The following is a 21,974-nucleotide window of genomic DNA, read 5'->3' on the forward strand; positions in this document are numbered from 1 at the left end:
TTGTGTGCCACCTCACTGCTTTATTATTGGCCTTCAGAAAGGTCAGGAGGAAACAAAGCTCTACGAAGTCCTTTTTCCTCATTTGCTCTCTCCTGGAGGACCTGCATATTTTTCTGAGGATGGCAATGGTATTTTTGATGTCATGTGGAAAGCAGGGAACTGTTTTCAATTCCCATTGTGGTAATCAATGAGATGTAAAATTGCAGCAGTTGCAAGCTGCCTAGAGCCTCTCCTGACAAACCTGGTTTGGTTTGTCAGGATGCATAAAGCACTCACAAGACTGTAGCATTAGCTCTCTTTCTGTCTGATGCAAATGAACACAGAAACCAGCTCTTATGGAGAGCTTTTCACTTGCTTAGATAACCCTGTCATGGCTGTAGTACAGCAAAATGTTTCTGTGCTACTCATATTTCTGAGTAGAGCAATGAGAACCACTATCTGTAGGTGTGATATAAAAAATCAGTAAGCCCATAGACTAGCTCAGTAATTATTGAATTTCACAGATAGAAAAGATTCAGGCAAGGTCACAGTCTAGGTATCTTGTATTTGTTAGCATGTTTGTGACCACTCAGGAAACTTAAATTTATCCCTGTGCCACTGTCTGTGACCATCTGGAACTTAGGGAAGATGCAGTGTAGAACTTGCACCCTCCTTTTACAGAAACAAAGAACTCTTTCACTTAAAGCAAATTCTCTAGACACTAACAACTCTGAGACTTTGAAGGAAGTAACTGTTCAGGGATCAGCAATTTCTTTGATAGTTTCTGAGAAACTATTTTACAGCATGTATTTAGGAGGAAGGAGCTCTCAGTAATGTATGTTTTGGATCTATGTGGTGTATGGTATATGCAAAAAAAAAAAAGGCTTAGCCACAAAATGTTTTCCTGTGTGTTTCATTATAGATGGAGTGACTGGGCACCTCATGGCATGAGAAATGGGAGAGAAGTTTCTTCTCTATGCCTCTGATGCAGATAACTGCAGCCTTCCTTCATGCATTTATTGTAGGTGTTTATTAAATGTTCTGGTCATTCCTTTTGCTAGAGGAGCAACCATCACTTTTGTGGAATGGCATTTCTCTTTCCTACCTCAGCTGATAAGCAAAGCCTTGAATGAGGGTTTCTAAATGAGAATTCTCTCTCTGCAATAGTTTCCCTTTTAGCATAAAAAGCAAGGGCACTGCAAGTTTCTGTCTCATTCTAGAACTTGTCTCCAGAACTATGCTAATTTTCTTTACTTTGCTTAAGGTTGATTTTCCAATGAATAAGTATGAATTAAAAGGCAACAAGCATTGCTATTTCATGTAATTTAAAACTGAGAATGTGTCATAGTTTAGGTTTCTGAGACTGAATTATTCCAGCTGCTGTCTCAACAAGGAAGTTGGCAGAATATGAGTTTCCACCTCATAAGTGGATTGCATTAGCTAAATTTAGGAAAAAGCAGACTTTGAGGATAGTGGAATGTAACATCTGCCAAGAGAATAGATGGAAAGGTGGATATGATGGAATCACTCACTCCACATGATTTGTCAGAAGTGCAGTTTCTGTAACTCTAGTTGTGAATTCCAGGCCACAGGCTGGGGAAATGTGTCAGGGAGCACGCTGAGAAAAGAAGTCTTAAATTATTCCTGAGAGAATTTAGCAGTTCTCTCAACCATTAAAACCAATCCAACACAAAAATGTGTCTCAAACATGATTTTCTCTGAACTCACATTTCTGGAATCTGATAGCAGCATAGTTTGCTGGGTTGGTGTTTTTTAGGTGCTTTTGGTTGGGCACAAAAATTTGCTTCCCAACTTGAAACTTCCTCTCACTGCACTGGGTCTCAGCCAAGGAATAAGTTTTGTTTCTGGAGAGCATGTGAAGAAAAGAGGAAAACCATGGGTTTTAAAAGTTTAACATTTATAGAGATATTTTTATAACAAAAATCAGGTTCTTTTCTTTAATGCTTTCATGCCTTGCTGAAACTTTGCTACATGTAGATTGTATCTGGAATTAGTGGTTTGGATGGTTTCTAAAGTTCTATATTATTTTTTCCCCATACACATTATTTTATTCTTACTTTTTGCACTCAGGACTTGAGCACAGCTATTGTGGTTTTCCTTACTGAATAGAAGAGGTCCAGATTTTGTTTTACACTCTGTGTTCTCAGCTCCTGGCTGCCAGACAAGTTAAGCAGGTCCATAGCACAATTATTTGTTCCATGAAGAGAACATGATTCCCTGTGCAGGACAGTCCTGTACAGCTGCAGGAAAACAAAGTGGGATTATGTTTTCTTTCTTTTTTTTTTTTTTTTTTTTTACTTTACTTTGACCTTAGGTAAAAAAGTCTTTTGTAGGAAATTTTATGAAAATTAGACAAAAATCAAAAAGGTGATCAGGCTTATAGCCTATAATAACTTAGGTAATATTCCTAACAGTCTTTTCGGGAGGTTAAAAGCACTGAAGTTATGGTAGAGCTGAGGGAGATCTCCTTCTCCTCCTTCTCCAATTATGCTGAGGGAACCCAGAACAAAAAGCAGGGTTTTTGTCCACTGGAGGTTTAACTGAGCTTGAATCTCTTCTTGAGCTGTGCTCCAAAGGCATTGATGCTTTGTGTGTGCTATTAAGCAGAACATAAATATTGTTTTCTGGGGTGTGTTCCAGGATACTAATCAATATACTGTCTCTAGTATCCATGGATACTTCCAGGCCTGTGAAATACTCTCATGAATAATGTCTAACATAGGCTGTAAAAACTAGAATTAAATTCCAGACCAGCTTTGGGTTACTGGTCTTGAATCACAGGATGTCAGGGCTGGGACAGGACCTCTGGAGATCACATCAGCCCAACCCTTGAGCAGGCTGCACGGGATTGTGTCCAGGTGGGCTTTGGTATCTCCAGAGAATGAGACCCCACAGGGGCCTTGGGCACCCTCAAGGTAAAGGATTTTGTCCTTATGGAACCAGGGTGTTGGGGTTTGTGCCTGGTGCCCCTTGTCCTGTCACTGGGCACCACTGAGAAGAGGCTGGCCCATCCTTTTGACCCTTGTTTTTTAGGTTTATAAGCATTGATAAGGTCCCCTTGTAGCCTTCTCCAGGCTCAACAGGTCTCTGAGCCTTCATGAGCCCACTGAGCATCTCTGTATCTCTCTCCAAAGATATCAAATATGAGGTGTTGATGGAATGGTAAAGTGCTAGAGGCTGAAAATGAGATTTGTAGACCCAGTACAGTTCTTCAAAACCAGTATCTGATGATTTTCATATCTCTTAACTACAGCCTAACTCTTCATTAATATTTTTAAAACTTGTACTTCACCACAAATTTCCAAATTCAGTTACCAGGATGCTGCTTGTGTGACCACAGGACCTACACGTGATGGCAGAATTACATCTGGGGAAACTATATGGCAGAAAACAGATTAAATTATAGGATGGGTCTCTTGAATCATTAATACCTTGGAAACTCTGTATTTGGAAATAATTTGGCTTAGGAAATACATTGTGACAAGGAAGTATCCACAGGAACTACCGAGTAGTGGCATCCCATAGCTCCTTTCAGCATGTTGGCTTCTGTGCTTCATTTTCAAAGGTGATTTTCATAAATTCACCTCAAAGAAATGCTGGAAAACTCTAGAAACTGCACATTAAATGGTAATTTTTTAATAAATCGATAAGTAACATGCAAACCACCAGAGGAATAGCATTTAAGAGAAAACAGGAATAATTCACTTACTTTGTGATAATAATAATTATTATTGGTAGAATTTTAGCTTTAATTTTGAAAAGAAAACATCATTTAGATGCTTTTCAAAGACGATGAACTTGTGTCTTTTTAGACTCAAAATTGCTTTCTGAATTTTTCTGTGGTTCTCAGCCTTTTAAGACTGTCATCTTCCATTTTTGTAGAGATAATGATGCTTTCCTACTCCTTTGATCCTGCATTATGGTAGAGTGTGGCAAAATTCCTTATACTTATTGATAATCTGAAATTACATCAGATACCCTTGTAGAGAGGAAAGATCTAATCTAAAACTAAGAGTCAGTAGAAATCACTGGTACTTGCTGTGTTGCTTTTAGAGAAAATGGCTTGTATTTTCACCTCAGGTTCATTTTTTTCCTGTCTGGCCCACTCTAGGTTTCATTTCAGCCCCACTGAATTTATCAGCTGATGAAGCTGGCACTAATTTATTTATTTTTGCTGTATTTAAAATGCTAGGCACCACTATCAAATGGTCTTTGCTTCAATCTCCTTTCTTTCTGTCTGTGAATGTCACTCTGTGTTTTACAAACTCAGCAGGGATGAAAGCTAACACAAATACATATCTGTGTCTGCAGCACAAAAATGGGCATTTATGGATGAGCAACCCATGTCAAATCTTTTAGAATCAAAAATAAATTAAACACCATTTGTGAGACAGGTATCTGAAGACTATTACCAGTAGTCAGTATAACACTGATCTTAAAATAGAGGGAATATTTTAATGTGGATGTATAAACATTCAGACAGGTTAAAAAGCCCCTAGACCTGTTTTTCACACTCTGAAGTTAATCCCTCACAAGCCTGAGCAAGACAAGAAGATTGGTTCAGCACAGATTGAGTTGGGTATTGATCAGATGGACAAAACCATTTCCAGTCACTAACCTGTGAATTTCTTTGCTGTAGCATCTGACACAGAAAAGCTGATAATAAAATACTAGGAACTGGTGCTCTTACCTTAACTCAACTTGGTTTGGAGAGGTAGCCATGCAGAACTATCAAATCTCCACCTGCTTAACTCAAAGGCAAAAGTTTAAAAATATTTGCATGCAAGACATGCAACTGTTCTTTGTTTTGTTTCCATCTGGCATTCTTGAAAGAAGAACAATGAGAAGCAGGGTATGACACAGAAATTAGAGGTCTCATGCAGGAGAGAAGTCCTTACTTGAGATTTCACTAAGATAAAACATCAGAAAAAAGTGCAGTAAAGACCTTTCAATAAGTAAGCAAGGTTTATGGAGGCATGGCCAATTCTTTAGTATAAAAAAGTTCTATTCTGATAAGCATATGAGATAAAAATAGAGCTGTGAAATAGCAGCAACGGAAGGGGATGAAAACTATCAATAATGCCTTTTCAAGTTACCAAGAAAACACTAGCAGGGAGTTTTACTGCACTGAGACAGCAGGTGGGTAGAGCTAAGATTTATGTTAACTTTTTCATATTTACCTGTAGTACAGAACTTGCATGAAGACATTTTTGTTTGTTTGAGAAACTGGAGCAGCATTTTCTGTGTACCCTCTGGGAGTGTTGGACACAGCACTTTGCAATGGTCCTGTTTCAGTAACTTCACCCTTGTACCCAACATGTAAATACCCAGAGATCACACACACTTGGACAAACAGTTTGCACATGATTTGGATGGATGAATAAAAAATAAAAAAAAAAAAATAAAAAAAAAAATAAAAAAAAAAAAGAAAAAAGAAAGAAAAAACCCAGGTAAGATAATATAGGATCTACATTTGGTAGAGTGCAGACCTGTGCTCCTCTGCCATGGAACTCAGGTCTGCAGATAGTGATGGGGAGTATCTAAAATAACCTCCTTTCTTTTGGCAGCTGTTAGGGATTGTTTCTGGATGCAGCAGGAACTGTGTGGCTGTTTGTTCTGCCCTGCTTATAGATGGACACATATGCTACTGTGTTTATTTTGTCTTGCTGAAGTCTTTTTACTGCAGCTTTTTTTCATCCCTTTGCAATCTATAAAAATCTATGTTGCTCTGGGAACATCTACCAAGCCTGATCAGGACTTCTATGAGTTTGTGTTACTTACTGGCATACTAAATTTTTTTAAAAGCGTTTCAATATTTTAGACCAAATTTTGACCAGATCCTGGCATCAGTGCACTTGAACTGAGGAATCAAGCATTAGATTTCTACTATAGATTGTTTTCAAAAGATTTCTTGCAATTCTTGGCTAGCTGTTAAGCAAAGATTGTCCTTTTATACTAGCAGTAATGTTCCTTTAATGTTTTTCTGCTAAAACGTAAATTTTTCTTGCAGTTTCCTTTGTTCAAACCTTATTTAACATTTCACTTTGTTGCAGTCCCTATCTAGAAAACTGAGCCATTTTTCGTCTGTCTTTTTCTTTTGAGGAACAGAGGAAGGGAGGAAGATGGCTGAGATCAGTCTTTGTGGTGTATCTCTTCTTCTGTAAGCACAAGTGCGTGGCAGGTGAGATTTCCCAGTGTAAATGCAGTAGATTTAGTCCCTAATAGAGTATCTGAAATTTAGTTTGAGCATTCTTGCTATTTATTTTTTTCATATTTCTCGAGACACTTCATTTTCTCTGTTTTTTCCTTGATTCTGAAGGTATCCTTGAGTAGCTGCTCTGGCACAACTCCCATATTAGTAATTCCCATATTATTCCCATACACCAGTATAGGTCAGGGGTGGGTCTGCTGGAAAGCTGCTCTGAGGGGAAGGATCTGGGGGTCCTGACAGTAAATTATCCATGAGGCAGCAATGCTGCCAGGAAGGGCAAGGGAATCCTGGGCTGCACGGGGAGGAGTGGGGTCAGTGGGTCAGGGGAGGTCATTCTGCTGGAATCCTGCATCCAGTGCTGGCATCCCCAGGTCAGGAGAGGCAGGGAACTGCTGGAGAGAGTCCAGAGGGTGACAGAGATGCCTGGGGCATTGGAGCATCTCTGAGGAGGAAAGTCTGGGAGAGCTGGGAGCCCATAGCCTGGAGCAGAGAAGGCTGAGGGGAGACCTTGTTAATGTCTGCAAGGATCTGCCAGAGACAGGAAATGGGCACCAGCTGGAACATGGGAAGTTCCATTTAAACATAAGGAAAAAAAGGTTTTTTGCCCTGGGATTGTCAGGGCAGTGTCAGAAGCTGCCCAGGGAGGGTGTGGAGTCCCCTTTTCTGGAGATGCTCAGAACTGGGCTGGATGCAGCCCTGTGGGATGTGCTGGGAGTGATCCTGCTGGAGTGGGAGAGCTGGGATAGGTGAGCTCCAGAGGTCCCCTCCAGCTCTGACACTTCTGTGGTTATTGTAAAACAATTCTTAAGGAAAACAAACCCTTCTAAAACAAACTTTTATAAAAATGCATTAAAGGAATTATTTCTTCTGTCATGTATTTACCTGTTCTTATTAAAAAGAGACCTTTCACAAAAGGAAGTGAGGAAACAGATATTTAAGCCTACACTCTTGGGACTTTTCAGTTCAGAAAATTTGCCTTAAGTTTGAAGAGCAGATGAAATCATGATCAGACTTTGCAAGGGAAGAAAACACCATGCACTCAGTTTTTGGTTTAGTAGTGATACTTTGTGAAAAATGAATGCACTTGTGGGCAAACTGCTTCTCAGTAAGCAGCTACACAGTTTGGGGTTATATTTGGGATTTATTTGTATTATAGGAACTTTCAGGAGTACGAATTGAGAGATGTGCTGGGAACAGCAAACTTATTAGTATTGTTGTTGTTGTTATTATTATTATTATTATTTATTTTGTGTAGAAAGACAGAGGTAAAGCAACTGAGGAAATTCCTTATATATAGTGAGTCCATGAATAGAAAAAGAAATCCCAGATCTCTGTTTGTGCTTAGTAACCTTCTCCCTCTTTTGTAATGAACTTTTTTGCATGTTTCTGTTCCCATTAACGTTTTTACTTGTCATAAATACCTTTGAAAAATGAAGCTCTTTGGAGGCGGCTGTTTGGAATAATTTTCTATCATTCATGTCAGGTTTTATTTCATTGGGCACTGATCTAGCATCCGTGATATATATTTGTTTCTTGTTGCAATACTAATATTTTTTTTTAAATATGATTATTTTATACTATATAAATTTGGAGTAAATGAATATTAATGCAGAAGTACATGTAAACACCACAATTTACAAATGCTTTCATTATCCTATAATTCTGGTCATTCTTTATAAAAGAAAGTGGAAGTTAGGGAATCTGATTCCAGTTTCATGTTCTGTCTCAGGTTCCCTGCATATTTCTTAATAAAAAAGAAACAAGTACAGAACAACTTGGTGAGAAAGAATTGTCATGGAGTCATCAAGGCAAATTGCTGTGTCTCAGGACACATGGGTTCAGTCTTTGATCCAGAAGTAAATGGAAACTTTTCCATGTGAGTTCAGGAGACAGATGTAATAAAACATCCTCACCTCCATATGATTACAAGCTCTGGACACTTGGCATGTCTTTTCTGCACCATTTGGGAGAGCCTCTTAGCCTGTCTCCAGGACACATCCTTCTCTTTCTTTCTCTCTCTCTCTTTTCCCCTTCTTTTTTTGATTGTTTGGTCCGTTTTTTGTTTTGGTTTGGTTCTTTCTTTCTTCCTTTCTTTCCTTCCTTTCCTTCCTTTCTTCCTTTCTTCCTTTTCTTTCCTTTCCTTTCTTTCTTTCCTTTCTTTCCTTTCTTTCCTTTCCTTTCTTTCCTTTCTTTCCTTTCTTTCCTTTCTTTCCTTTCTTTTCTTTCCTTTCTTTCCTTTCTTTCCTTTCTTTTCTTTCCTTTCTTTCCTTTCTTTCCTTTCTTTCCTTTCTTTCCTTTCTTTCCTTTCTTTTCTTTCCTTTCTTTCCTTTCTTTCCTTTCCTTTCTTTCCTTTCTTCCCTCTCTTCCCTTTCTTCCCTCTCTTCCCTCTCTTCCCTTTCTTCCCTTTCTTCCCTTTCTTTTTTTTCTTTTTCTTTCTGATTGCAGGAGGGAACTGTTTTTATCTGAGCATAAATTATTTCCAAAGTCCTGTTTGAATAGAACTGGCAGGAAAAATAAGTATTTTTTCCATGTAGCATGGGGTTGTTTTCTGCAGCTTCCTCAGTTTTGCACTGATGAGAGAGGAAGAAAAGCCCTGAAGAATCCATGAAAAACAATGGCTGGTGCAGGGAGCCACAGTCCATGTCCTGTGTCAAATTCCTTATTATAATAATTAGTCCTTTCTGTAGCTTCCAAACTGTTTTTCTTTGAGCCACAGACAGAGGAGATCACCACTTTTAATCTCCATTTCCCCCCAGTGCTGGGATGCTGCTGGTGACCCAGCAGAGCAGCACAAGCTCTGTCTGGATTTAAGGAAAGGCTCCAGGCTGCATGAAAACAATGAAAACCTTCCAGAAACAGTCATTTCAGGGGGAAAAAACTTAGGAAAGAATCAAATCAACAGCGAGAGCAAGAAGTATCAGTGCCAATCACAGAAGAGCTTCCTACATAGATTTTGTCTCCTGGAGAGCTGGATTTTCTTAATTCCCCAGAAATTCCAAGGATGTAGGTGCCTTGCTTTGGAAAACCAAGGACTGTGTCCTTCAGTGAGGCAACGAGGTGACAAGTTTGGGGTCCAGGAACACAGAAAGAAGAAACAAACAGCTCTTTCTTTCTGTATCCTTCTTATAGGCATTCTCATAAATAAATATATAAATGGAAACTCTCCAGAATTAGTAGAGCTCTGTGGAGGTTGCTAGGCAGCTGAGGCCAAAGAACTAGAAAGCAGGCTGCTGAGAAGGAGTATCAGTGACTGCTGGGTTATCTGGAGTCACCATTTACTCAGTTGTTTTTTGCTGTAAATAAGAGGCAGTAGCATTTATTTTTCTTTAGTAAAGAAGATATATTTTTAAAATACTTGTCATAAAATATTCAACTCATTCAACTCATATCTCCTTCCTATGAATGTGTTCAAGGTGTATGTATTAACATTATTATTTCTAATGTTTATTTATTTATTGACTGATGCAGAAATTTGGTGCAATATATAACGTAAAAGTCATTTAAGGAAATAGTTAATTTATAAACTTCTGTCCAGATTTTATTTTTACCTCAATGTGTGTGTAAGACTCTAAACAAAAGCAGGAAATTCCCAATGCTGGAAAGTAGAGCTTGCTGTCAGGAGGTGCCTGTGTTTCACTCTCACTAATGACAGGAGAAGATCTAATTTCTACCTCTGCATCATGTATGGTGAAGCTGCTTATGGCAGAAATGTAGTTCCTCCTTCCTATTACTACTAATCATGCAGAAATACAGGCATTTCCAGCAAGCAAGATTAGGTGATTTCATATGCAAGATAAGGCTGAGTAATTAAGTTGACACTGTTAACTAATTGCTGCCTTTGAAATCTCTGCTTATATTTGAGTCATAAAATCTTCTTGAAATTAACTGTACCGTCAGCAGCTGTACTACAAATACTTTAGAGGATATTCTAATGCTATATAATATGTACAGAGGATACTCTAATCCTCCTCTGCCTCTGCTCCCCCCTCGGATAGAGATGACAGCTCTGTAGCATCTTTTAGTCTCCTTTGGTTGTCAGCTCCCAGTGTTTTCGAGTTATGTCTCTAGAAAATGTAATTGCTGCATTTTTCAATATTTGTTTCTTCTGCAGGGTGGCTGCTGTGGGGGGGGCACAGAACAGTCCAGGCAGCTGTGTGGAACAGTCTCCAGTGGGCTGGTAGGATGAGAAGGTCCAAGGGTAGTTTGGGAAGCGAGAAGCATCACCTCCTGAGACGGTAAACCTCCCAAAAAGGTAATTCCTGCTAGGATGCTGTTGTGCAGTCACCTGCTCAGGCTCTGGGAATGTCATGGCTGGAATGCATGGCAGGAAACTAACAGGGAATGGGAGCACACACCTTTGATGCTTTCTGAGTGAGAATCCTTCAGGAGCTGCTTAAGCTGTGCTGGGTTTCAGCTCCCTTCCCTGTGTGAGGGAGGATATGGGGCTGTATCTTACAAGGGGTTTCTTGTCTTCCTGTGCACCTCTTAGGGAAATAAAATCATAAAATGCATTAAAAATGCTCTTTTCACATGGAGTCTGGATGACCTTATATCTAACTGTACACAATCTTGTTTGGTTGGCTTCTTTCAGCCTCACCTTCCAGGCTTAACCACTGTTTGTGGACTCTGTCCCTGAAGCCTGAACTGTGGATGTTCTTCCCCTAGATTCCAGAAATCCAAGAGGTTGTCCAAACTAAAGATCTGCCACCCCTCAGTGTAACTGTTTTGCCTCTTCCTTCATGTTAAGAGGTAGAGTTAAGCCATAAAGTACCTGAAGTTTCTCTGCTGCCCCAAAAGCTGAGCCAGATGATAGAGTCCTGAGCCCCCTCCCCATGCAGTAAGTCCATGCTGGGTACACACTTAGTGGTCCTCAGCTCAAAGGAAGATTGCTGAGCAAACAGATTTTTGTCCACTCATCCTAAACCAATAATTTCCCACAGTGTCTTATGAAACATCCTGCAGGTGGGCTTGCTGCTTTCACTTGTTAGTGTGCCTCCATGTATGCAGACTGTAAAAATGTTGAGAATGGAAAATCACACTGGTGGGAAATAAAACAGGATTTTTGATTCAAAAATTTTCGTAAAGATCTATTCCAACATCAAAAAATCATGAGACATCATTTAACTAGGAAAGCTTTTTTCTTTGCTCAGGAGTGTAGGTATTTTGGCTGGTTGGGTACTAGGTTATACTTTCAGGTGTCACTGGGAAATACCTTCCTTTTGTTGCTGGTGAGCTCCCTCGAGCTGCCTGTTATTCATTAATTAAAACTGCTCAGAGATTCTACTGTTGTAATTCACAAATTGGTTCCATGCTTCCCCAGGTTTGGCAGCTGCCAGAAACAGACCAGTCTGCTCCCAGAGAGCATTACTGAGGGTTGTGTCTTTTTATAACCTATAGGTGTGGTAAAGAGGCTAAAGCATTCCTCTATGGAAAGCACAGAGACTCCTTGATTTTCTGGGAGAAGTTATAAATGCATTTGTGACTGAAGAAAGGTTTGATATAGAAAAATCAGAGTAAACATAGATCTTGTCCCCTGCATTATACAAGTGGTGATAATTCTCAGTTTATAATCTGTTTTCAAGACTCCTCCAGTCAAAGTTGTTGCTAATCAATTCAGCCTAGGTTCTCCATGTGCAATTTGGTTTTCTATTATGTAGAAGAAATGAGTTGTTATGGATTTTTGCTAATGAGGGCCCAGTAGTCTTTACAAAAAATTGCACCGAGTGGTTTTAGTAATTTACTGTAAACAAAAGGCAGGAGCTTGCTTATGGAACAGGTCTGAGACCCAAAGCATCTGGCATCAGGCTCTGTCTCAGGTATCTTCTGGGGTGCATTTTTCTACCTTTAGAATGGGCAGAATCTTGTGGGAGTTCTGTGATGTGGAAAGTAAGGTGGATGTTGTTGTGGGAGTCTTTTACTGTCTGTCCAGCCAAGATGACAACACCACTGAATTAAAGAATTAAGGGGCATATCTCTAGATCAACTCTAGATCCTGATGAGTGACTTGAAATTCTGAGGCATCAGTTGGGAATATCATAGAGTGGACACAAACTGGTCCAGAAAATGCCTGAAGCATCCTGAAGATAACTTCTTGATGCAGGTACTAAGAGAAGCAACTGGGAAAGGTGCCTTTTCTGATTGTTGGTTGTAAACAGAAGGACTTGAGGGCAAAGTGGTGAATGTACCCAGGGAAGTGGTGATGCCAGAATTCAGGGAGCTTCTGTATGACACTCTTAGGATTTAGTTTTAGGTAGTCCTGTGAGAAGCAGGGATTTCAACCCAATGACCCTCATGGGTCCCTTCCAACTTGAGACATTTTGTGACTACGTTTCTGTGACTCCAACTTCATAGAGAGCAGTTTAGACTCTAGGTTTTAAACAGAGAAAAGAGGTTACAACTCTTCAGGGCACATATGGAAAGAAGCTGAAATGAGATGAGATGACATTGTGATACCTTCATCTGCAACAGACTGAATAAAACTTGGACTTCTCCAGCCCTGTACTTAATGAGAGGCAGGAAGCTTAATGGATTGATGTTGCAGTCTCTGATTCACTGCTTAAATTGTATTTCATGTGAGCTATTGTTGGAAATGCCATTTGGACTCAGGGAAGGGGAAGATAAGGATGCTGGTTTAATATACATTGAAACTTTGGTGATAAAAAGTAATTTAAATTTTCAGTAAGAGACCTTTATCTTCATTGGTTGGAGTCTCATGGCATCAGTCTGGTATCAGTACTGTGTGGATGTTCTTCAGTCTGACCTGATTCCTCTTCTGCTGGGAACTACACAATTTTCCTGTTATTTCAGCTAAAAGAAGTCTTCCTGTGCATTCCTTTGGCTGGTCAGCTAACAAGTGGCTATTTGGCTGTTCTGTGTGATAAACAGGTTTTTTGGCATCTGTTTTAAGATAGTTCTAAGTTTGGTATTTGTGGCAATTGTGGTGCTCCTTCAAGGGTATTTATAACAGAGTCATAGCTGTCAGTGCTGGATTTGGTTCTGTTTCTCCTTTTCTAACAGATGAGAAAGCAGTTGTGTTCCATGATCTATAGAAAAGTTCAAACCTGCCAAAATAAGTGAAGGGCATGCATCCCCAGAATGAATTATGTTCTTAATTATAATGAAAATCTCCAGTTGAGAATGAATCTGAAAAGGAACACAGGAAAAGAGATATTCAAATAAAACAAGAGGTTCTTTTCACCTAATAACAACTCATGGAGCCATTTTTAGAATAAAGCTTGAACTGTTTTTAGAATAAAGCTTGTCTTTTGGTTGGCTGTGGATGCTGACTTGTTCAAGCATGTGCATGCAGAACAGTGTGCACAGTGGCTATTACTAGCAGGCAAAGGAAATGCTCAACTAAGTCATTTTTTAATATTCTTTTATTTTCTGTAAATGAAAACTGAGAAGCTTCTTTTCAGACTTTTTTTTTTTTTTCCTTTGGGTGGGGGATTGTTTTTCCCTTCTCACCAAGAAACCTCTAGGGGTTTCTCTTAGCAGAAAGAACCCTTAGCAGACAGAACCCAAGTCAATAACCCTCAAGAGACAAATAGTCAAATGGAGAGAGGAGAACTTAGCAGCAATTCCTTCAGTATTTCACAAAAGACTTAAGGCCCTGACATGACAAGGATAGACCATTGGAACTTGAAAATTATCTGATAAAGCCATATGAAAGGGATGAGTTACTGGGTAGCTTTCACCTGCATTACTCAGTGCCATATAGATTGCTTTCTCCCCAGCTGATAACCCTGCATAATGTAAATTTGGGATTTTCTGTGGGGAGGAAGATGCATCCCAGTGAACCAGGAGGGCTGTCTACATGGCTAGAGCTAAAAAGTCAGAATATGTATGTAGGTAGAGGAAAAGGAGCTGCACCTTGAGAAGCAGGCACTGGAAAGGCTTCCTAATGCTCTGTTCAGCATCCCTGTAGGACTGTGGCTGCCCAGTATCAGCCTCTGGGAAGGAATTCCCTCAGGAAAAACACTTCCCTGTGCCTCCTGCTTAGAAGCAGATGGAAAAGAGGCAGCCCACATCACCAGGCAGAACTGGATATGCTTGTGCCTCTTCAGGCTGAAGATTACTTTAATCCAGTAAATTCATTTCAGTCAGATATCTGAACTCTCTCAAATTAAAACAAAAATTATTTTGGGGCTAATACCTGAGGTTTTTTATAAAGCAAGTGAGCAGCACAAACAATACTGATTTATGCAACATGAAATGTAATAGCCAATATAAGGGAACTAAAGCTAAATTGTGAACACATTTCTATTATATAAAGGCATTATTTTATTTTGGCCAGGCATGTTGTTATAAATTGTCATAATATTACTTCCAATAGTGACTATTGTAGTTTATGAAGAGAGCTGTATGAGCACAGAATAAAAGAGAGCTCTGCATCATTCACATGCAGTGAGGGAAGCAGTATTTTTATTTAATCCTTTTGACTTCTAGCTAGCTATGTTTTGTCTTGATGTGGTTTTTTGGTTTGTTTTTTTGTTGGTGGTTTTTTTGTGTTGGATTTTTTTTTTTTTTACTGGGCTGATTGCAAGATTATTTGGCCACTTCACAGTCATTAATTCCTTTAGATAAAGTAAAAAGAGATTCTTCTCTGAACAGAGTATTCAGTCAATACTGAAAATACCCTACATCATGATGAGATGGAGTGAATAGCAGCACACTGGCAATTGTATTAAATAACCAAGCAGAACAAAAGCTTGTCAGCCTGTCAAGTTGTCTGAAATGCAATTTCTGGGTTTCTTTAGAAATGCAATTTCTAGGTTTCTTTAGCAAGGCTTCCTGTTCAGAAGCAGCAGAATGTGAAAGTGAGTTGGTCATTTGTTTATCCTTGCAACTCCCCCTTGGTCATTATTCCAGTTGTACAAAGAAATTGAGAAGATGAAGCATTAAGAGAGGAGATGGAATCCCATCCCTAGTGTCTGTGCTCTGGAAACCTGAACCTTTTCCCCCAAAGCAAGCACCACTGAGATTCATTTAAATTCATTACCAGATATGGTGATAGCTCTGTGGGGATCAGAGATAACAGAACTGAAATCATCACAGTGTGTGTAAGCAGGGAAATGTTGCTGTAGTCATGGGAGGTAATGGTTCAGTCCTCTCCTCAGTCCTGTACACTTTCCTGAAGGTAGAGAAGCACTTTTTATAGCTAAACTAGCCAGTAGTGTCCAGTTGCACAAGTATCCCCATTTGGTTTCACTAGGAACACTAAAATTTCAGTACTGTACAGTTTCCACCTGTACCAAACAGATCTTTCAGTTTCTCCCATCCTGGGCTCTCTCAAGTTTATATTAACTATTGCAGCTACTTTCTGAGTTCCACAGTAATGCCTTGTATTGGTAAATATCCACTAGTCACAGATCTGAGAGTCACTGCAATCCATCCCTTTACTGCAGCTAAAAGCTGAATTTTAAATTACCAGCGTGGAAAAGAAGTGTTCTTTAAGTACAAATTGTAATTTGATACTGAGTTGGTGGTATTTAAAAATGGAGTCCCAAAAATAAATGTGTCAGAGTCCAAAAAGAAAAAAAAAGTCACAAATGAGACTTGGACAACAAATTGGATTGATCTGCATTAGCAATACAAATTCAGGCTGGATATAAACTTTGTGCCCTGTATGGTTGTGGAGTGAAATTAATAAATCACTTGCTTAAATCAAAATTCTAATTAAAGTGATTAGCAGCAAAATGTTGAGAGTATTCTGGGCTGAGTGACTTGTGTCAAAGTGATGGCACCATTCTGTCCATGCCATACTGTGCCAGGCAGTGCTGGCCAAACTGGGAGTGTTGGTTAAATTCTAGGTATGTATTTTGGTGATTTACAGATTACTACAGATAAAACATGAGCTTCAGGAGTGTTTTATCACATTTTCATACCAGGAATGCCACAGGTATCCCTAGTGCCCAGCAGATGAAAAGGAGAAATCCCATCTCATTCCATGTCTTTATCCTTCCATTATATTATCAGGTAATATCAACATTATCATTATGTTGTCCTCTTGAAGGGGCTGCGTGTTCCTCAGCCATGCCTCTGGATTTAGCACAAGTAAAGGATATTAACAGGATATGTAGCCAGCTGGTTTGACCCTTATGCTTCCCTGTACACACTTATCTTGGTCATAATGAGTATTAAAATGAAGCTAAATTTGTGAGGGCTGTAAAACTATTAATGGTAAGTTAATTTGGAACAACTAAGCTTTATGCTTTTCATATTTTAATCATGCTTTTAATGATTTTCACTCTGTTAATCCTATGACAATTGCAACAGAAGTGTGCATGCACAGCCCACTAACACCTCTACTTTTTACAGTCTTCATTTCCTTAGATAAACCTCACTGAGACAGAAATTTGCCATACTTCTTCACCTTCTTTTCCCCTCTTCAAAATGGATGTAATTGGTATGTAAGGATGCTGTGGCAGAAAATCTTTTTTCTTTCCAGTTAAACGGGGGGGGGCTAGAATGGTTATAATGTATATTTCTTTGTATGTATTACCATGCTATCTGCAAGTGCACAATAATTTTTTAATCATTTAATCATTTTAATAATTTATATTCACACACTGAGACATTGGCTGATTGATTCATTGCACAGGATGAGTTCAAAAGGGAACTGCAAACACAGTCTGTAATTTTGGTTTGGTTTGGTTTGGTTTGGTTTGGTTTGGTTTGGTTTGGTTTGGTTTTGAGAGTAATGTGTTTTAGATGTGGTTCATGTGCAATGGTTTCTCAGCTGTTATCAGGGAGTTTAAACTCTTCAGTGAGTACTTAGCACCTCCTATGGAAAGCAGCTGGAGCTGTAGATGGAGGGGAAGCAGATTATTGAGTTGACCTCAGCAGTGCATCTGAGAAAGAAGGGTGCTGCCCTAGACATTTTTTTTTCTCCCTGTGGCAGGAGGTAAGATGAAGAGGGATGTTAGAGACTGAATACTCCAGCTGCTCTCACTTGTGCTGCCATTTGCATATTTTACACTCAGTTTATCTCCAAAAGAAACAGGTATTCATTTATTTACTACTTTTATTTTGGTTGGTTTTTTACTATGTTGTTTATATAAGTTAAAACTGATTAACTTTCCACTTTTTTCTTACCTTGAAGAGCTGTTTTTGCTCTCCTCTGCTGTACTCTTACCTTTCTCCTGCATTTAATCAATGCTTCTGTATTTGGGTCTGCTAAAGACCTCATGGAAAACACTGAAAATCATCCTTCTTGGAAACAATTTTGCCAATGTCTCGTTGATTTCATTTGCATCAAATTGTGATTTTTTGCTTGTTTGTTTCTCTAGTTTGCTGACTCACCCTGTCCTTCTCTACCGTAGGTACTTAGGGTGGTTTTCTGATCCCCTCTGTCATTCTGTCTTCCAGACTGGTGTTCTAGTTAGTAATTAGTCCTTGTCCCTCTGTCCCCTGGCTCTGTCCCTCTGTCCTGAGGCTGCTCATTTTGCTTAAGTTGATGCTGGCCCTGTTCTCTACCCCTACATCTCTTTATGGGGTCTCATGATGAAACAGATTGCTGATTTTTTTTTTTAAATATTCTGTCCTTACAGGGAGGCTTATTATTAACTTGGGAGTTATGGTCTTGTTTCAAGGAGATGTGGACAGAGTGTGGATTCTACCAGCACAATCCACTGTGTGTTCAGGAATAATAAATATGTGGACATATGAGCCAGGAACTTCCAGAGATAGACACAGCTACCCAAAGAAATGGCTGTGGAACAATAATGGTTCCTTGTTATCCTTCCCAAGATTTTTTTACCTTAATGATTACATTTAGGCAAATTTCTCAAAGTTAAAAGCCCTTTCAGCTCATCTGGTTTTGAGGGATCTTTTCCAGTCAGTATTAACCAGTTCCTCCAGGGCAGGAGAGTGAAAAACAACCACACTTACTGACTTCCTCAGTGCCAAGGAGCTGAACTCTTTCCAGCAATTAAAGGTAATTTGAAGTTTTCTGGGAAGAGTTAAAATTGGAGTAAGTGGTAATTGTTCCTCTTATCCCCCAGCCCTGCAGAGACTGAGCTACTGACAGCTCTCTTCTTTAACCTTTGTATGGCCTCAAAGGGATTTATGGCCCACACTTAGAGAAATCAGTCCTAATCTGGTGCCCTTCCTGGACTCAGGTGCCATCTTTCTGTGAATAAAATCTGCCAGAAACTTTTTTCTTATGGTTCTTGTCTTTGGGAGCACCATCATCCTTAGCAGCAGTATTGCTGATACCAGGAGATCAGTGGCAGGAAGATGAAGCCATGCCCAAAGCTTGTGAGCACTTCAAGTGGGCACAAGAAAACCAGAGATGGAAGCCAAGGATGTAAAATCCACTTTGACAGAGCCTCATGGCCAAGGGATGCCAGATGGCCCTTAGTTGATCTTTGGAGTCTGTTTTACAGAAACGTGTATTTTAGAAAACTCTGCAAAACAGGAGTGCTGTAGGAGGAGCTGCATCCTGTTCCTCTGTGACATAACTTGTCAGGGATTTTATTTTTAGTGGGGATGATGCAAGGTGCAGAAAGTAACTTGCTGAGCTGGCTTCCTAACAGGGAGTTTGTTATTCTTTACTTCCAAGGCATGGCTGCTCTGCTATTCTTCCCCATCAGCAGGCAAGCAAGACTGCAGTTTCTCCTCTTATTTATTTATTTATTTATTTAAAAAAAAAAATTATTACTTACACTGGCCAGCAACAGAAACATTGCCTCCCTTTCTCATGCCTTACAGTCATACATAGACAGAAAAAAAAAAGATATTTATTTTAATAATTCATCATTTCATCAACAGAATGTCCCTGATCTTCACTGTGGGCCTGCATTCATATTAATAGGTTTTTAATTGTGTGATGGCAACACACCAGTAATGACCATTAGCTCCAGTGCTGTAGATTTTGTTGCTAGCACAGAACACACTCCAGAGGCTTTTTGCCTTTCTCCCTTGCTGGTGCCATGGTTTGGGCTGTTTAATGGTTGAACATATCCCCAAACATTTCTCTTAACCTCTTCCAGAGAAATCTGAGAGCTCTTCTCCCTCTGCTCCCAGCAGGAGCTTCCTGCTTATTTATAATGTTGCAGCTACTCCACACACACACACTTCATTCACATAATTAACTATTCTGGAGAGCAGCTCCTGTCAGGCCAGACTCATCCCTTTTCCCTACATAATTTTTCTTACCTACTTGAGAAGTCTTTCACTGTGTGATTTATTTTGCTAATTTTGGATTTTTAGATTAACCATTAATTACTACGTTTGGCCATTACTCTGAGTACGTGAGATCTTTGTGCTGCTCAGACATTTTTAGCATACTTAAATAGAGTGCTCTAAGTTATTGATTGGTAAACAACCCCTGAAAATTTACTTCACAAGCAGGTTATTCTGTGGAGTACTATTGTCTTGGGGAATGGCTGTTCCATCTCATTAAAATCATCTTGTTTCCTGAGACATCACATTTTTATGGAACCCAGTGAGGGATACAGACCTAAAATGCATGCTTAAATTCTTTCTCAACATCTCTCTGGAGCTGATCCCAAACTGGCTCCATGTCAAATGTTCTTCCTATTATTGCTTAGCACAGTAAATAATTCCCATCAGAAATTCTAAGCTGTTCCCAGTGCTGCAAGGCATCCTCAGCATCAGAGTGTGGGCTTGTTATGATGAAATAAAATAAGATATGTTCAGTGGGTGGGCTTTTTTTTTTCAAGTTTGTAGCAAGGTAAAAATTGATACTTACATGATGTGACTGTGATTTGATATGAGGTGTTAAATGACTGGTTCAGTCATGCAGCACTTGCCTTCTCCATTGCAAACAATAGGAGAGATTTTTCTTCTCGTGTTTTACTTCCTGATTTCTTTTCTCTCAGTGTGTTCTGTCACGCAACACGTTCAAATTTGACAATTATTTTCTGCTCTTACAACCCATGTCATGTAGAAGATGTTCTGATCTAACTTTGAGGGAACAGGAGAAAACCCCAAGGAAATCTGACAGGGATTAAACCTTAGTCCAAAGTCAATTCCTGCAGAGCATTGAACCTCTCTAACGCATCCCTCACCTTAGGACAACACTTCATGTGCCATCCCATTAAATAGCTATTTTTTTATCACTCACAGAAGTTTTGTATACCAGCTCAAGTAATAAGAACATCTGATACTTTGAGGGTCGAAGTTTTTTATGTTCTGTTTCAAGTTACAAGGCTTTTGGGTGATCAGTGCTTCCCAAAATTCAGGCATCCAGCTTAGTGCTGCATTCCATAACCTTTTCTGTCTGAAGTCTCTGATACTTGGCATAATATATAAGAGCATTGGGAAACCATGACTGTAGAAAATTATTTTGAAATAATCTTCTCTCTGGTCCTGGTGCCTGTTACCCTCTCAGCTGATGAAGCACCTGGGTGTGCATTTCATTGAGGAGTTACTCAGCAGTGATGCTTTACTCAGGAGTTGCACATGGAGAGGGCTGGCCAGGAGGGAGCTAGAGCCTCTAGGATAAATGATGAGAAAAAAGAAGGTAAAATAAGAGGTTAAAAATACCGTGGTTTACCTTTCTTCTTTTGGATGCAAGAAGAAAAAGAAATATGGGGATGGCTTGAGCTGGTCCTGGTGTCTCAGCAGAAGCCCCACGTTCATCTCTGTCTTCAGAGATAGAGGGTTCTGAAAAGGAACTCTGAATGTTATATCAACAGTAAGCAGCAAGTGATCAGTGCTGAATATCCAGAACTGAACAGAATGGGAAGGACTGCAAGCTCTGTGATAATCTGTGCTTAGGCATTTGGAATTTTAAAATTTTAACTGCTTGCTGAAATGTGCAGTGTGGGAGGTGCAGTTGTGTTGCTGCCCCAAAACTCTGTACTGAGGACAAGAGTTTTCATGACAGGGGTGCATACAAGAAACCTGACAAGTTGTGAAAATTAGAACTATATTGTCTCTGTTAGGACTAATCCTAAAGAAACATGGTCTTTCCAGTGTGCCAAACTGCTATAAACCCAATCTGTCTGCCTGCTGCACTGGTGGCATTTTCTAATCCAATTTAATGGATTCCAGCCCTTGCTATGCAGCTGTTCAAGCCTCCCAGTGATTGCAGCCTGCATCAGTTTCCTCATCTGCCTCTTCTCCATTTCAGTTACCATCTCATGTTTAGATCAGGTGGGTGTCTAGCAAATATCTGCTACAAAAAACTAATGCCAATCCTGCATGTAATTCCCTGTAATGATTCTGTGCCACTTCCAGTTCACACGAGGCTCTTGTTTCACTTAACTAAATCCCATTTCACAGGGAAAAGTTATTTACTCCCCATGTTTTCTAGGCTTAGTCTGCTCACTGCTCCCCACTGAGTTTTGATTATTTACTGCACTTCCAATTAAATCTGTGCTGGTCAGATCCTTCCTCCACGCATAGAAAATACTTTTCCTTACTATATTCTTGATAAAAGAAAGTTAAAGTTTTCTTTTGCATCACTTAAGCTGTCTGTGCCTAAGTTTTATGGTCTTTAGGATGAATGCCATAATACTTAATTAACTGTATTATTGTGTTCTAATTAATTAATCATTTGAAACATTCTTCGAAGTTCTCATTTGTAAGGTGCTTTATAAATATGTAATACCATCACACTAATTAATCCAGTTTCCAGCATTTCAGGCCAGTATCATATGGATTTGGGACTTCATGTGATTTATTATTCCCCACACACCTAGTGCTTCATTTTGAGAGTCATAACTAAGTTATTCCACATCTCAGTTCTCCCTCTAAGTGATGTTTGCTTCTTGTGCATACATACAAAGAG

The 21,974-nt window shown here is 39.4% G+C and overlaps 1 protein-coding gene across 4 annotated transcripts in view; it reads left to right on the forward strand.

The window, feature by feature from the left end:
- LRRC4C (leucine rich repeat containing 4C) overlaps positions 1-21,974 on the forward strand; it is a 76,787-nt gene that overhangs the window by 19,302 nt on the left and 35,511 nt on the right. For 2 of the 4 annotated variants that reach the window (XM_071745000.1, XM_071745002.1), the window contains exon 2: positions 10,323-10,463. The exons of the other annotated variants lie outside the window; for them this stretch is intronic. The gene's annotated coding sequence lies outside the window, so the exon portion shown is untranslated. The remainder of the gene's footprint in view (positions 1-10,322; positions 10,464-21,974) is intronic. 4 annotated transcript variants of the gene reach the window in all.

The sequence above is a fragment of the Heliangelus exortis genome, chromosome 5, assembly GCF_036169615.1.
Source record: "Heliangelus exortis chromosome 5, bHelExo1.hap1, whole genome shotgun sequence".
NCBI classification, from domain to species: Eukaryota; Metazoa; Chordata; class Aves; order Apodiformes; family Trochilidae; genus Heliangelus; species Heliangelus exortis.